At 42.2% G+C, this 13,643-nt stretch overlaps 1 protein-coding gene and 1 long non-coding RNA gene across 3 annotated transcripts in view; one reads left to right on the forward strand and one right to left on the reverse strand.

The window, feature by feature from the left end:
• The window catches only part of Thsd7b (thrombospondin type 1 domain containing 7B), an 848,740-nt gene that overhangs the window by 577,553 nt on the left and 257,544 nt on the right, over window positions 1–13,643 (reverse strand). The window lies entirely within an intron of this gene.
• Window positions 411–9,348, forward strand: LOC119089165. Its single transcript, XR_005093032.1, has 5 exons — window positions 411–1,385; window positions 2,109–2,253; window positions 2,364–2,423; window positions 5,667–5,829; window positions 8,833–9,348. It is a non-coding gene; the product is annotated as an uncharacterized LOC119089165 (long non-coding RNA).

The raw sequence follows: 13,643 nt of genomic DNA on the forward strand, positions 1-13,643 counted from the left end.
TTAAGAAAGAAAAATGTCTGAAATGAAGGTGACTTATTTCAGACTACCATGTTTCCTTCTTCTGCACGAGCGGTGCCATGTAGCATGATAATGAGTGGTGATGGCAATCATTCACGTGACGATGGGTGCTGAAGGTTCTCTCTTTGACAACTTGACAAATGAAACCAAGCTGAGGCAGACGCCCCAGAAAGAAAGTGCTCCGGGCTCCTCTGCATGCCTGGCTGCCTGCCATGTGGAGGGGTCGCTGGAGGCAGATGGGGAGGGAGGCCTGGGGTCTGGAGCACTGGGGAAGGAACTGCAGGGTCCAGAGGTTCCTGCTGTTCTTGGTGACTGTTGTGATTAGCATCTGAGCAAGGGACAGGATATCCCTATCCCTGCACAGTGTAACTTGTTAGGCACGTTTGCTGCCACTGGAGTGAGGTGAGTTCCTTCAAATGCACAAAAATGGGATCAGATTTGAGAAAACAAGAAGGGATAACTGGAAAGGGGTTAGAGCAGAGGAACTGGTCTGGAAGGAAATCTCTACCCCTCAGTCTGTCAAAGGCCCTCTACCACCTGGCTTCCTTTATCTCTGGACTTTGTGAGATGGCTACTCTCAAGCTGGAACACCGTTTGTACCACCCATGAACTCTTGTTCCTGCTATCCCATCCTGCCTAGTGCCCAGGTACCATCTGCTTTAATCAGAGTCTTGAAAACTGAACCCAACTGTAAGTATTTCATACTTTGGGCTGTATTTCCACACTCGTGATAACAAGTTATCATTTGTTGTACAACTGTATGTTCCTAGTGCTACACCTGGCGTCTTCATGATCCCTACTTAATCCGTACAAACCTCAGGCAGGAATTATCACATCTGTTTATAGGTAGGTAATCTCAAGACCAGAGCTGTGACACAGTTCAAGTAAGGTCGCCCACCTGGAGCTATCAGGGTCAGCATCCAAACACTTTTATTTTCCTGTCACCAAAACCTGTGCTTCTAGAGACTACAATAGTCTTAATTTGGGGCATAATCATTTAGCCAAACAACATTTAAGGAGAGTCTATATGGATGCCAGTCAATAAGCTATATTCTAAGGCCCAATAATTAAAATGATTCTTACAATATAATAATATAGGAATATTAAGTAAAGAAATATACAAAGAGTTTAAGGCTTCTCAAAGACAACGTATCACAGCAGGCTTGCAGGGTATATGGAAGTTTCTTAGGTCAACTCAAAGGTACAGCATTATATATGTCCATGGAGTGTTCACAATTCTTCAGCAGCATTCTAGAAGCATTGCCAAGAACAGGGTAGGAGGTTACCTTTGTCAAGTGGGGGCTAGAAGCTATTGAAGGTTACTTGAAGCCACAGAAGGACTTCAAAGTGGAAGATGATTAGATCATGTGAGTCTCTCTTTTCATTTACTCAAGTACACATTGAGTACCAAGCATTGTGTTAAAACTGGAAACACAAATAAGAGTTTTCAGTTGAATGATGGGGGAAAACCAAAGAAATCAACTACCATTATAGAAAACTACCGTACCTCTTAGAAGAGTGTGATAAAGAATGGGTCAAGGAGCTGGGAGCACTATTTGAAATGGGAGAAAGGCGAAGGGGTGGGTGTTAGGAGAGAGGGAGCTGGTGTCCCTGGAAAGTACACAGAGAATGATGGGTACATTCTAACTGTTAAGAGAAGGTATTTGAGGATTCTTTTAAAGCAAGAGATTAAAGTATTCAGTGCCTTGCTGGAATGAGGCTGGGCACAACAAGAGTCATAATTGGGACTCTGTGTATCTTTAGATAACTGAGTTTCCAGTAATGCCCAGAAATTGGAAAGAAGGAAAAAAAAAACATAGTAAATTTGTGAAGGAAAGAATCTGAATTCAGTTTTAGAAAGACTGAGAGGAAACTGTGAAAAATTCACCAAGGAAAGTTGTACAGACGGAAAATACTGGGAATAGATTCCAGCACATAAGGATGAGGTCATTCTTTTTATTTTTTTTCAAGGCTAATGATTACTCAATAATGGTCAATGCTCAAGAGACTGATTATAAAAATAGCATGTACTTTACTTCAAGTATAGCTTCCTAAAGTAACTCTTCTGTGTTTGCCTTCTTATTCCACAGGTGCCCTGAAGCGTGCAAATTGAATCCTCTGCAAACCAGTCCAATGGCTTTATCCAGAGCTCTATGCTGCGTGATGATAGTATCCTTAGAGAATGAAGGAATATGTGTTATCCTTATTCTTTTACAGGGGTTTTGATGATCTGAGGTAGATGTATGATTTCACAAATGATCTCAGTTTATTCTTGGGACTTGCACGCTCATAGAGGTTTCTTTGCCTTTGATCAGCTATGGTCTTTGTAATCTTATTACTAACAGGTAAAGCATCGTTTTGAAGCCATCATTTATTTTATTCTGAGATTAAAGCATTAATAAGAAGTAAGTACACTTTCTGATCTTATGAATTGCAGAAAAATATAATAACTCTTGAGTGGTGTTACAGAGAAATTGGTTTCAATATTATGAAAAGTTAACAAGCTTAAAATTTTATCTGTGTTATTTTTGAATTTAATAATAATCTAAAATAAGACTTAGATACACTGAATTTTCATTATATTTAAAGATGTGTGTGTGTGTGTGTGTGTGTGTGTAATTTTTAAAAAAGAGAATTGAAGATCTACTTTCAGCAACAGCCATCTACATCTAAAGATAGAGAGAAAGATCAAAGTTCTGACCCATGAAAGGAAGGCATTGCCACTGAAGAAATTGAAAATAAGACACAAAGCATGTTTCCTTAGGCCTGACAGACGCTGGTAACAGCTCTTGCCCTGTCGGGACACATGGAAATTTAATAGTGCAAGCTAAGATACAGTGTTAACTCTGAACTCAAATGCCCCAAATTGGAAGAAGAAAGGATTTGGACATTCCCAGTGAGATCTTTAAAAGTTAGAGAGTGGCTTTGTGCAACTCTTTAAAGTCGAATTTTAAAAATCATGTAAGTATTGTTCAGGGTGAGACACCACTTATTACAGCTTAGAGAAAGGATGGTGAGGCCTGAGAGACTGACAAAGCTTGTTTGAATGACAGTCCACAGGAAAGCCTGAGAATTAACTCCTTGACAAGCTGTTTTATATGTTCAGATTTGCCCCTCTATTGTTCTTCTGCCACTGAGAAAATGACATCCCCCACTGTGACTACATAAAAACCAGGTCATCAGACCCTACCTACAAGCTCTTGCCTGCTTTGCATGGACCAAACTCCCCTGCTGTCCTCCTGGCTAGTGTCAACAGTCCTTTGTCTGAATGTCATGAGCTATTTGCCATGCTTCCAATCTCTTCACTCTTCACAGGAGTCCTTCTTTCCACTTCAACTCTATCTTCAACTCCAATCCCATTTTTCATTTTCACAGTTGTTGCCTATTTCTAGTTAAGAATAATAACTGCATATTATGGCTCCATGACCTTTCACCCACAATACCAGGGACACGGACGGGGACACACACACACACACACACACACACACACACACACACACACACACTTTCATTTGCTGATCCTAGTTCAGAAGGCACATGCCATGGAAATTCACACTTGAAATAAATATTCTTGTATTATGGAGTGGAAGTACGAGCGTGACTGATTACAGCATGCCTAGGTGCTCTATAACATAAATACACTCACTGTATTACATTTGTAAAAATGTAAAGTAGTTGCATTTTGAAAAGTGTCTGACCTCTAGTACTTAGGGTGAAGAATTAAAAGCTTTCACTGTCTTTCATATTAATCTCAATATTTAGGAGCATTTGGGAAAGTATTTACATTGTGTACTTGATTAATCCAGAGGCTAAATTGAAACACCAGTGGTTTCCTATTTAATAAGTTCACCTACAGAACTGTGGTCAAATTCAAGCTGCAGTAATACATTAAGGTGCATTACCATGTCTAGACACACTTCATATACCATCTAATATTCCCAGAGAATGTCTCCTGCCCAAGCATATTATTGTCTTAATGAAATAAACCTCAGAAATGCCTGTGAGACTCAAACACCAGACAGAATGAGGAAGTACTTGCAGCCTGCCTCTGAACCCAGCTCAGAGCTTCCTAGGGCAGCTTTACAGTCAGGTACTGTTGAGTGAGTGCTTTAATTAGAGATGAGTGTGTGTCTCATTTGCTCAACAAGTAAGTACATATACTCTGTTATTCCTAACTGAGGTCAAAGTTGCACCAACTAGCCAAAAGGCCCTTCTGATTTCCACCATATCCACAAAATCTCTCATGTATTGTTAGCTTCTGAGTTTAAACAACAAAAATTGGGCTACCATTCTGAAAAAGTCCCAGGGATAGGAATTACATGTTACAAGATTAGGAATACTTTTAGGAGGTTCATCTGCCAAATGATTCACCCATCAAGCCTTCATTAGTATTAGAAGGGCACAGTAGTAGAAGCCAGATAAGCAGAGTGTGAGGTCACCCCAGCTGGGTGTGTATCCTCACATGCGACCTTCTCATATGACAACCCCTCCATTTTCTCATCTCTGAAATGACTACCTACTTTCGAGAGATCTTGTGAAGGTGGAATATAATTTCCCCCTGAAGCTCACAGCTTCATGTCTAACACACAGCTCTCTCTGACTGTGAGAGCACCGGGCACAAACAGTCAGACTCACATATAAGGTTGGTTGGGCTGATTTTTTCACCCACTGCTGCGCTACAAAGGAGAAACCTTTCCATTCTTCTCCTACCTAACACCTGTGTGATATGTTTCTGGTATTTAAAAGACATCCAGGTAGACTTTTGACAGCAACATTGAGAATAGCAGGCATTTGGGGAACAGAATAAGGAATCAGAAAGCAGGGAGCATGAGGGGCTCCCACAGTTTGGAAGGGACTCTTCAACATAGGGATAATTTAGCAGGGGAGAGATTTCATTCTGCAAAAAATTCTCCAAAGACTGACTGCTACCAGATAGGTGGACATCCAAGCAGAATGAAATCCCAAGGAAATTAAATATGAAACACGACTGCCTCATATCTGTCAAGGGCAGAGTGACAAGCTTAGAGGCCTCAAATTTCCCTTCTCCACTGATACTTCCATTTCATTCATGACTCTGATGAAGCAGAAAGTTCCAAGACAATGGATATCTCAGCAGTAATCTCAGAGGACACATGCTTGGTGACCAGAAGGCCACGGTGTTAGGGTACAACCTCATGGAGTGGGAGACTCCAGTTGACTATTCTAGTAGTCAACAGGTAATTCAGACTCCAAAACAATGTTGAGTTGTAGCAAGATGATATCTTGGGCATCTGGCGCTAAGTATAAAAATTATGTGTACTTTAGTTATCTAAGCTGTGTGTGTGTGTTCATGATAGTCAGTAGGTCAATGTGTGTGTGTATGTGTAGGTAACATTGGGTCTCTGCTCTGCTATTGCTCTACTCAGTAGAACCAGAAGTCACCAATTGGCTAGACTGGCTGTCCAGTGGGCTCCAGGGGTCCTCTTGTCTACCCTCCTTTTCCCAAGTTATAAGATTACAGCACGACTTGTTGTCCATTTTCTTTTTTTAGTGGGTTCTAGGGATCAGGACTTTGTCCCCCATGCTTGTGTGGCAAGTACTTTACCGACTAAGCATCTGTCCTAAGCCTCTAAGTCATTTTACTTGCTCTGCATCATCATCTGTGCTAGGCTTGGAGTCTAGTGGAATGACAAGACCAGGGCCACTGCATGCTGAGAGTCTGCAGTTCAGCAGGAGAGACTGGCATTACTTTTGCAGGAAGTGGAGCAACAAGGTGGAGTCTGGGGAACAGAACCAAGCCTACAGGTCAAGGAGAGAGTAGAAAGCCGAGAGGTAAGTTTTTTGTTACAGACTGGGCAAACCGCATTCTCAGAACTCCAGGGATAAGAAGGGAGAATCTTATGATGGTGTCAAAGACTGAGAAAATGGCCATGTGGACTGGATACAGACAGCAAGAATGGAAATGCTGTGAGATGAGTTTTAGGGAGGCAGAGATCTGATTCTGGGATGGGTTTATGAGGCACTTCATGGCTGGTTGTCATGACAATCAAGATCAGGCACCATCCACCCTTACACCACAGGAATGGGTAAGGGAGGGGCCAGTTCTGAGCTGTGAAGCATCTGAGGGAGACAGGTGTTTAAACTTTAATGGACTGAGTAAAAGTACTCCAGGGCTGAAAATAATTGAAAACATTAAGCTGTGGGGATAGTTGTAAGCAAGCAGCCATGGCTGTTACGGATGCTGCAGAGAATGTTCACTCCTGAGTAGTAGGTGAGGAAATGTGACCTCAGCAATGAGCCAGCCCTGAACTCAGGCAGCAGCAGTGGCAGCAGCAGCATGAGGACCCAGAACAATGTCAAACATCTGATCTAAACTGTGCTTTGGAAACCACACCTACATGACTAATTTCAGACATAGAATATGAACAGGAGCTGGACTCCTGACTGGGAAGAGTACCAGCCAAGACATGCTGAAGGAAGTACCTTTACACTTCAATTTTCTCATTAGAAAACCAGAAGAAATGTGCCTGCCCCCTCCCTTCTGTGACAGAAACAGAGTTAACCAGTATAAGCTTAAAAAAAAAAAAAAGGATCATGTGTGTAGCTGGAGAGTTTTCTCCAGTCCCACTTGGCCCCCACAGTTCCACAGCCTACTAGCTCAGGATAACTATTGACTAGCTCTTATATCTTAAATTAACCCATTTCTATTAATCTGAAAGTTGCTATGTGGCTTGTGGCTTACCAGTACTTTTACATCTTGCTTCTATGTCTGGCTGGTGACTCCTGACTCAGCCTTCCTGTTCCCAGAATTCTCCTCTCCATTTGTCCCGCCTATACTATACTTCCTGCCTGGCTACTGGCCAATCAGTGTTTTATTTATACAAAGAGACAACCCCAACACATTTTAATGATATTTATGCCAGCAAGGAAACTTCATGGCAGCACACATAGCCAAGTCTCCCAAAAGAATTAGAGCAGAAAACCAGAAAGTTCTGGAAAGCAATCACTGTCTTTATACGTCTACTTGATTTTTGCTTCCATGCTTTCTGCCTTCCCAGCAAGAATCCAATGGAACTTTGCTCTCTATCACCCAAAGTTTATGTTGTATTTGTGATTAGCAGAGGCTAACTCTTCTGTCTTTAACCCTGAGTCCCAGGAGATCATGTGGTTGTCCCAGTTCCTGCCCTGAAGAAACAAGTCACATGCTCCTGCCTGGCTCCTAGAGCCCTCCTTGAGTCAGGACAGAGGGCAGAGTATAGAGAATATGTTTTTAAAATGAGAGTGGGTTGACAGGTAGCCACCAAGGGACATGGACTACATAAAAACCCATGAAACTACAAGGACTATCATAAAGATGTGTTCAGGCAGAATTATCATGAGATGCTAATGTAAATCTTCCTGAGTGCCATGGAATTTAATGCTGAATTCCTTGAGGCTTGTGTGAGCTTAGGTAAGTACATACCCTAGGTAGCATACGCAGCACTGCTACACTGGGAAAGCATATAATTAGCTTTGTTATTTAAAGGAGTTGAGTTTGGAGAGACAGTGAGCCACATTGTTCGAGAAATCCCAAAACAGCCTGCTAAATATGCCAATGAGACCATGACAGCCATCCATCATGAACCCCGTGGACACAGTGGGGAACCTGAGCTGCCTCCATCCAGGGGAAGCAGAGAGCTCTGGGTCACACACACCTCTCCAATGTCATTAAAAGGACCTTGGGTTTAGTTCTCCAACGTTTAATACCTACCTGAATGCCACACAGGTACTGAACTCACTGAACAACCTGATACATTCTGAATAACAAGTTGCATTTAGACAGAGAAAGAATCGACCGTTCAGGCTTTCCTATTAATCTGCTAACCTTCCCTTCAAAACTAAAACTCAGCTGTCAGCCTCTAGAAAAAGAGGCATGTTTCATAACTTAACATGGATTTTTTTCCCTACAAATTTCCTTCAAAGGACTTTGTTACCAAAAGACAATCAAGTCCAAGGTCGTCAGTGGTAATTCAGCTATCTTTTGCACAAACTCCTGGTGATTAAGTCGAAAAATCCTCGCTGAAGCAGACCAGACATTTAAAGTATTTCTACTCCAAATTCTAGATCATGTTGAACTGAAATCTTCTTTTCCTCGCTGAAGTAGACCAGACATTTAAAGTATTTCTACTCCAAATTCTAGATCATGTTGAACTGAAATCTTCTTTCAGCAACGGTAACTGTATAAACTTGATTTCAGTGATAGAATTGCCATGGTCTACAGTACACTTGAACTACAGATTGAGAGGGTAAAAATAGACTTTTCCAAAACCACTGACTGTGATGAAAGCCATACCATTTGTTTTATTTAACACTCTTGACTACTGATAGCATAGTTGAAACTTTTGTTTGCTTATGCTACATTGCCCTAGTTGGTACTGTCAACTTGGCACAGCCTAGAAGTACCTGAAAGAATGGAGTTTCAATTGAGTATTGCCTTAAACAGGTTGGTCTATTGGCACTTCTGTGGGAGATTCTCTTGATTGTTAATTGACATAGCAAGGCCAAGGCTATTGTGGGTAGTACCATTCCCCAGGTGAGTATTCTTGTATTATATAAGGAACTTGGTGCACATGAGCCCAAGCAAGCCAGAAACAGAGCCAGGGAGCAAGTGGACAGAGAAAACAGCACTCCATGATTTCTGCTTCACGTTGCTGCTTGAATTCCTGCCCTGAGCTCCCTTGATGATGGATTGTAACTTGCAAGCTAAAACAAAACCTTTACTCCCTTAAATTGCTTTTGGTCATGGTATTTGCCACAGCAACACAATGAAATGCCACTACTTAATGATTTTTTTAGGTGCTCCATGAAGATGGAAGGGTAAGTAAGACACGCTCTCTCTTTGCAAATAATTTATAACCTAGTACAGATGAAACAGTATAAACTCTGTAATAATTACCAGTGGTCTCAGTTAGTGAATAAGCATGGCAATTACCCAGTGGGAAAGAATCCCAGCAGGAGGCCAGCATTAGAAGACATGAGATGGGCTCCTGTGCTGAGAGAAGCCTGGGAACAGTAGCTGAACTCCCAGCTGAGTCTGGAGGAAGGGTGGGATTCAAAACTAGAGGAGAGAAGAAAGCTTGTTGTGCCTGTGGGAAAACATGAGAAAGAACACCAGAACAATTGAAGTAGAGACCACCTGACAGCTGCAAGGACAGAAGGACAGCTGGACAGCTGGACAGCTGCAAAGACAGAGGTTGCTATCAGGCCGAAGTTTGTAGCCAGGACAGATATTGCCCCCTAGAGACTGTAGACAATGCCCCAATGTCTGGAATTATTATTATTATTATTATTATTATTATTATTATTATTATATTTATAACGAGAGTAGGTACTGGAATTTAATGGATGCAGGTTAGAGGTACTAAATATCCTTCAGTATCCTTCAGACTAATCCTCATGACCAAGCCCTGCCCCCCACAACACTTCACAGGTGCTCAGGCAGATCAAGCTGATAATAAAGGAAGGGCTCCCTGGGTACCAAAGACTGTGCAAAGCAGAGAAGAAAGAGATGGAGAAAGGGTAACTGGTGGGTACTTCTGCTGTTAGATAGGAGGAAGATGTTCTGGGCTGGGAAAATGCCTCAATTTATCAAGTTCTTACTGCACAAGCATAATGACCTTCGCTCAGTCCCCAGCATCCATGTAAAAAGGCCAGGATTGTTAATATGTGTCCATTACACCGACACTGTAGAGGTAGAGACAAGAGGACCCTGGAGGCTCACTGGCTTGCCACTCTAGCTAAATCAGCAAGATATGGGTTAAACAAAAACAGTGAAGTGACCCTATCTTAAAAATCAAGGTGAGGAACTACTGGGGAAGAAAACTAATGTTGACCTCTGTTCTTCACACACATGCATCACAGTGCACAATACACAAACATACAGATACATAAGAAGTTCTAATGCACTAATGTACCAGGATCACTCGGGAAATGATAATAAATTTCTAAAGATTAGTTCTGCCATAAAGAAATAATCTAAAGAAGATAACCCCTTTTTAACATGAACACTATGTCTGCATGTATTGAAATGTCATATCACCTCAATTATGTTGACAACTGTATGTTCAGAGAAAGACCTTCAGTCTCTCCCAGAGCAGAGTCTATTGCACTGAGCTACAGTTAATGCAGAGACTATCAGTCAAAGAAGCAAGCACCAATGGCAGCGAAGTACTCAGCTCTAAATGAGACATCTATACTACCACCTCTAAAGCTCAGGAACATCACAAGAGGGGGGACAAGGGACAGAAGAGATGAGAGAGGGGAAGGCAGAAAAGATGTCTTCTGGACAGGAAGAAGCTGTTTCCCTTATGAACTCACTATAACTGTGGTAACCCTCAAAAGACCCACATAAAACTGAGCCAATCAAAATTTCATAATGGACGGAAGGAGGAGGGATTCGTGAGGCCCCACCTTCCTCTGGGGGATATTGACAGTCATTGGTTTCTAGGGGAAGATGTATCACTTTCTCCAGTGTTGTAGCCATTGATAAGTTGCCCACACTCCAGTAAGTTACACCTCCCCCACAACACACACACACACACACACACACACACACACACACACACATGCACGCACGCACGCACACACGCGCACACACACACACACATATACACAACACACACATACACACACACACACACATCCATGTTCATGCAAGCAACTCAGCGGGTCACACACCACAGAAAGAAATGCAAGCAGGAGCCAAATGTGTTGGGAAGTTAGTTTCATCAGGAAGGGGCAGGAGAGCAGATGTGGGCTGAACAAAATCAAAATCATTACCAACACATATGCAACGATCACAGGAAATGTGTAAATAAACTAATTTAAAGGGATTAAAATGAGGGAGGATATCTACTGTTTAAATAGCAAATAGGACATAAAGCTTAATGTCTCTCTTTCGGGCCTCAGCTGCAACTTTGCTATATTAAAGGTCTGATCCACTGGACAGATATTCCCTATCACCATAGTTTTACTACCACCACCACCCCATGAAAACTCAGCCAGAGCCAAAAACGTTCAATGGAAAGTTCCAGAATTAAAGTTCATTATAAGGGTGCTGTATAACACAAACAATTTACAGACACTGCTTGCCAAGCTTCAGCATAAACCCATGAATAAGGAGAGCTCCTGGAGAAATGCAGTAAAGACTCACTTTTCAAATAGGAAGATGGTCTCCATCTGGAAGGTCTCCCGCTTCTTACTGCTGGTCTGAGGCAGGGCAGGTTATTTAAACACGAATTGTTCATCATCTGTATTAGGAGGGCAAGTCAACCTATAGGCTTTCCTAGTGAAAATCTGATACCTTACAATAATGATCACAATAAAGTGACATAAATTACTTTGCAAAGGGCTGTGTATTACCACTTTCATTCTCACACCACCCTGCTATGACTTTTTTTTAATAGCACCCATCCACCTAACATCATCTGCAGTGGGATGCATCAAGATTTGAATTTGTATTGACTGACCATCCCAGGAAAATACAGGTTCCACAAAACACAAGGATTTTGCCGATTCTTTCATTCACCTACTCTAATCTCGGTCTAGAGAGTCTCCCATCTGGTTTTTGAAAAGCAGGAGTTGCTTAGATGTTTATAAAATTAACAAACAACAGCATATGTGTTATATATGCTAGGAAAAAAATGAACTGTGTGATTACTTTATGCATGGAAACAACACAGGCTGGCGCTGTGGCAGAGAATGGGGTAAGACAGAGAATTAAGCCTGTGCTTTATCCAAGTCACAGGCTAGAAACAGAGGCAGGCAGTGGGGAAATGGTGACAGCAAAGGCAATGAGGACTCCAACTGGAGTGCTGAGAGCAGAACAGACGAAAGCTGAGACTCAGAACAGACTTGGGAGGGAGATTTCATGGCTGCTCATCAGTGAGGAAACAGGAAGATAGCAGAATGGCCCATGTCACCTGCTTGAGAGCAGAAGAGATCGTTTTAAAGTTGCTCTTAGTGTATTTATGTATGCTCCCATTTCATTTCTGTTGCTTTGATAAAATATCCTGGCAAAAGTAACTTACAGGAGAAAGGGCCTTATTTCAGTGTATAACTCCAGGTCACTGGCCATCTTTCTGGGAAAGTCAAAGCAGGGACAGCTGATCACATCATCCAAGAAGAGAATACTCTTCTCAACTTCTCCACTCTCAACATAGTTCAGGATCTCCTGCCTAGGTAACAGTGGCACCCACAGTAGATAGGACCTTCCCACATCAATTAACAGTCTTCCACAAGCATGCCCTTAGTCCAATCCAGTGTAGCCAATCCTTCACTGTGACTCTTGTTCCAGGTGATTCCCAGCTGGCTGACAAAGTTAATCATTACTCTGTGTGTGTGTGTGTGTGTGTGTGTGTGTGTGTGTACACACACGTGCGAATGCACACACACAAGGGGTGGGAGAGAGGTGGGTGAGAGAGAGAGAGCAGAACTTGTAGGAGTTGATTCTCTCCTTCCACAGTGGGAGGCATGTCATTAGCCTTGCTTAGCATGAGCTTTTATCTGCTAAGCCATCTCATGGACCCACAATTCTCCTGCATATACACTGACCTGTAGGTCTGAGTTTAATACAGTGTTGCTGTTTTGAAGGACAGAGTTAGGCAGAGCCACACCTACATCAACTGTGTCTGTATAGTTTTATTTTCATTGATAGTAGTTTTGTAGGTTCTGTGCACGATATCAATTTAATGGATTGCCATACCCTCAAATGAAAATGATCTGGACGTGTCTGTGCACAGAAGTGATAGTTACCAGTGACTACTTATACTGAATAGTAACAGACCCTACAATAGCAGGCAAGTGGGATAGAGGGAAGGAAGAAGTGAGTAGAGAAGGCATCTGTGTTTGTCAGAATCGGCGAAGGAAGCTGCAGAAATCCATGCTTCCCTTGTTCTCCAAAATGACTAAGCAGCACTTCTCAAACCCATTCAAATCCAGCACAAACTCCGGGTTCTCCGTTCAAGTTTTCAATGTATTAAGCAGTGCTTGCAGGTGGACTTATCTCTTAGAAACAACAACAATAACAAAAAACTTACCTCTCTACCCCATGTGCCATACATGGGGCTGGCATGTGTGGAGGTGTATCTTATTGGCATGGAAGGAGGACTTCCAGGCATCTAGCAGGTTTTTCCATTGCTAAGTATCCAATACTGATTAAAGAGAATTTCCTGGTCTACCCTATCACTAGAATCAAATTTGATAAACAATAGTGTGGCATAAACAAAGATCAGAAGAAAATGGACCTTTGCTCAGGAACTCAAGGAGAGGCAATGGGACAATTAGACATGAAGTCTCACAATGGGTCTTATGTAAGATGCTACCATAGAGCTCAAGAGGAGGCCCCAAAGCCACAATCCTGGGACCATCAGAGGAAGACTAGTGCTCCAGCTGCTCACTCTGACACCAATTTCTCAATTTGAAACCTACACCATGATGAAATCATGTTGGTCAGGAACAAAAGGATTCTACACAGACACATGGACTCCCCTCTTTGGCTCTCAGAAACAATGCACTCTCAGAAACACTGGAATTTTCCAAGGAACCTCATGGTGGGAGAAAGAACAGACTGAAGCCTGAAGCCAGCTAGAGTAGGATCTTGTCTTCCT

This window comes from Peromyscus leucopus, chromosome 15 (assembly GCF_004664715.2).
Source record: "Peromyscus leucopus breed LL Stock chromosome 15, UCI_PerLeu_2.1, whole genome shotgun sequence".
Taxonomy (NCBI): Eukaryota; Metazoa; Chordata; class Mammalia; order Rodentia; family Cricetidae; genus Peromyscus; species Peromyscus leucopus.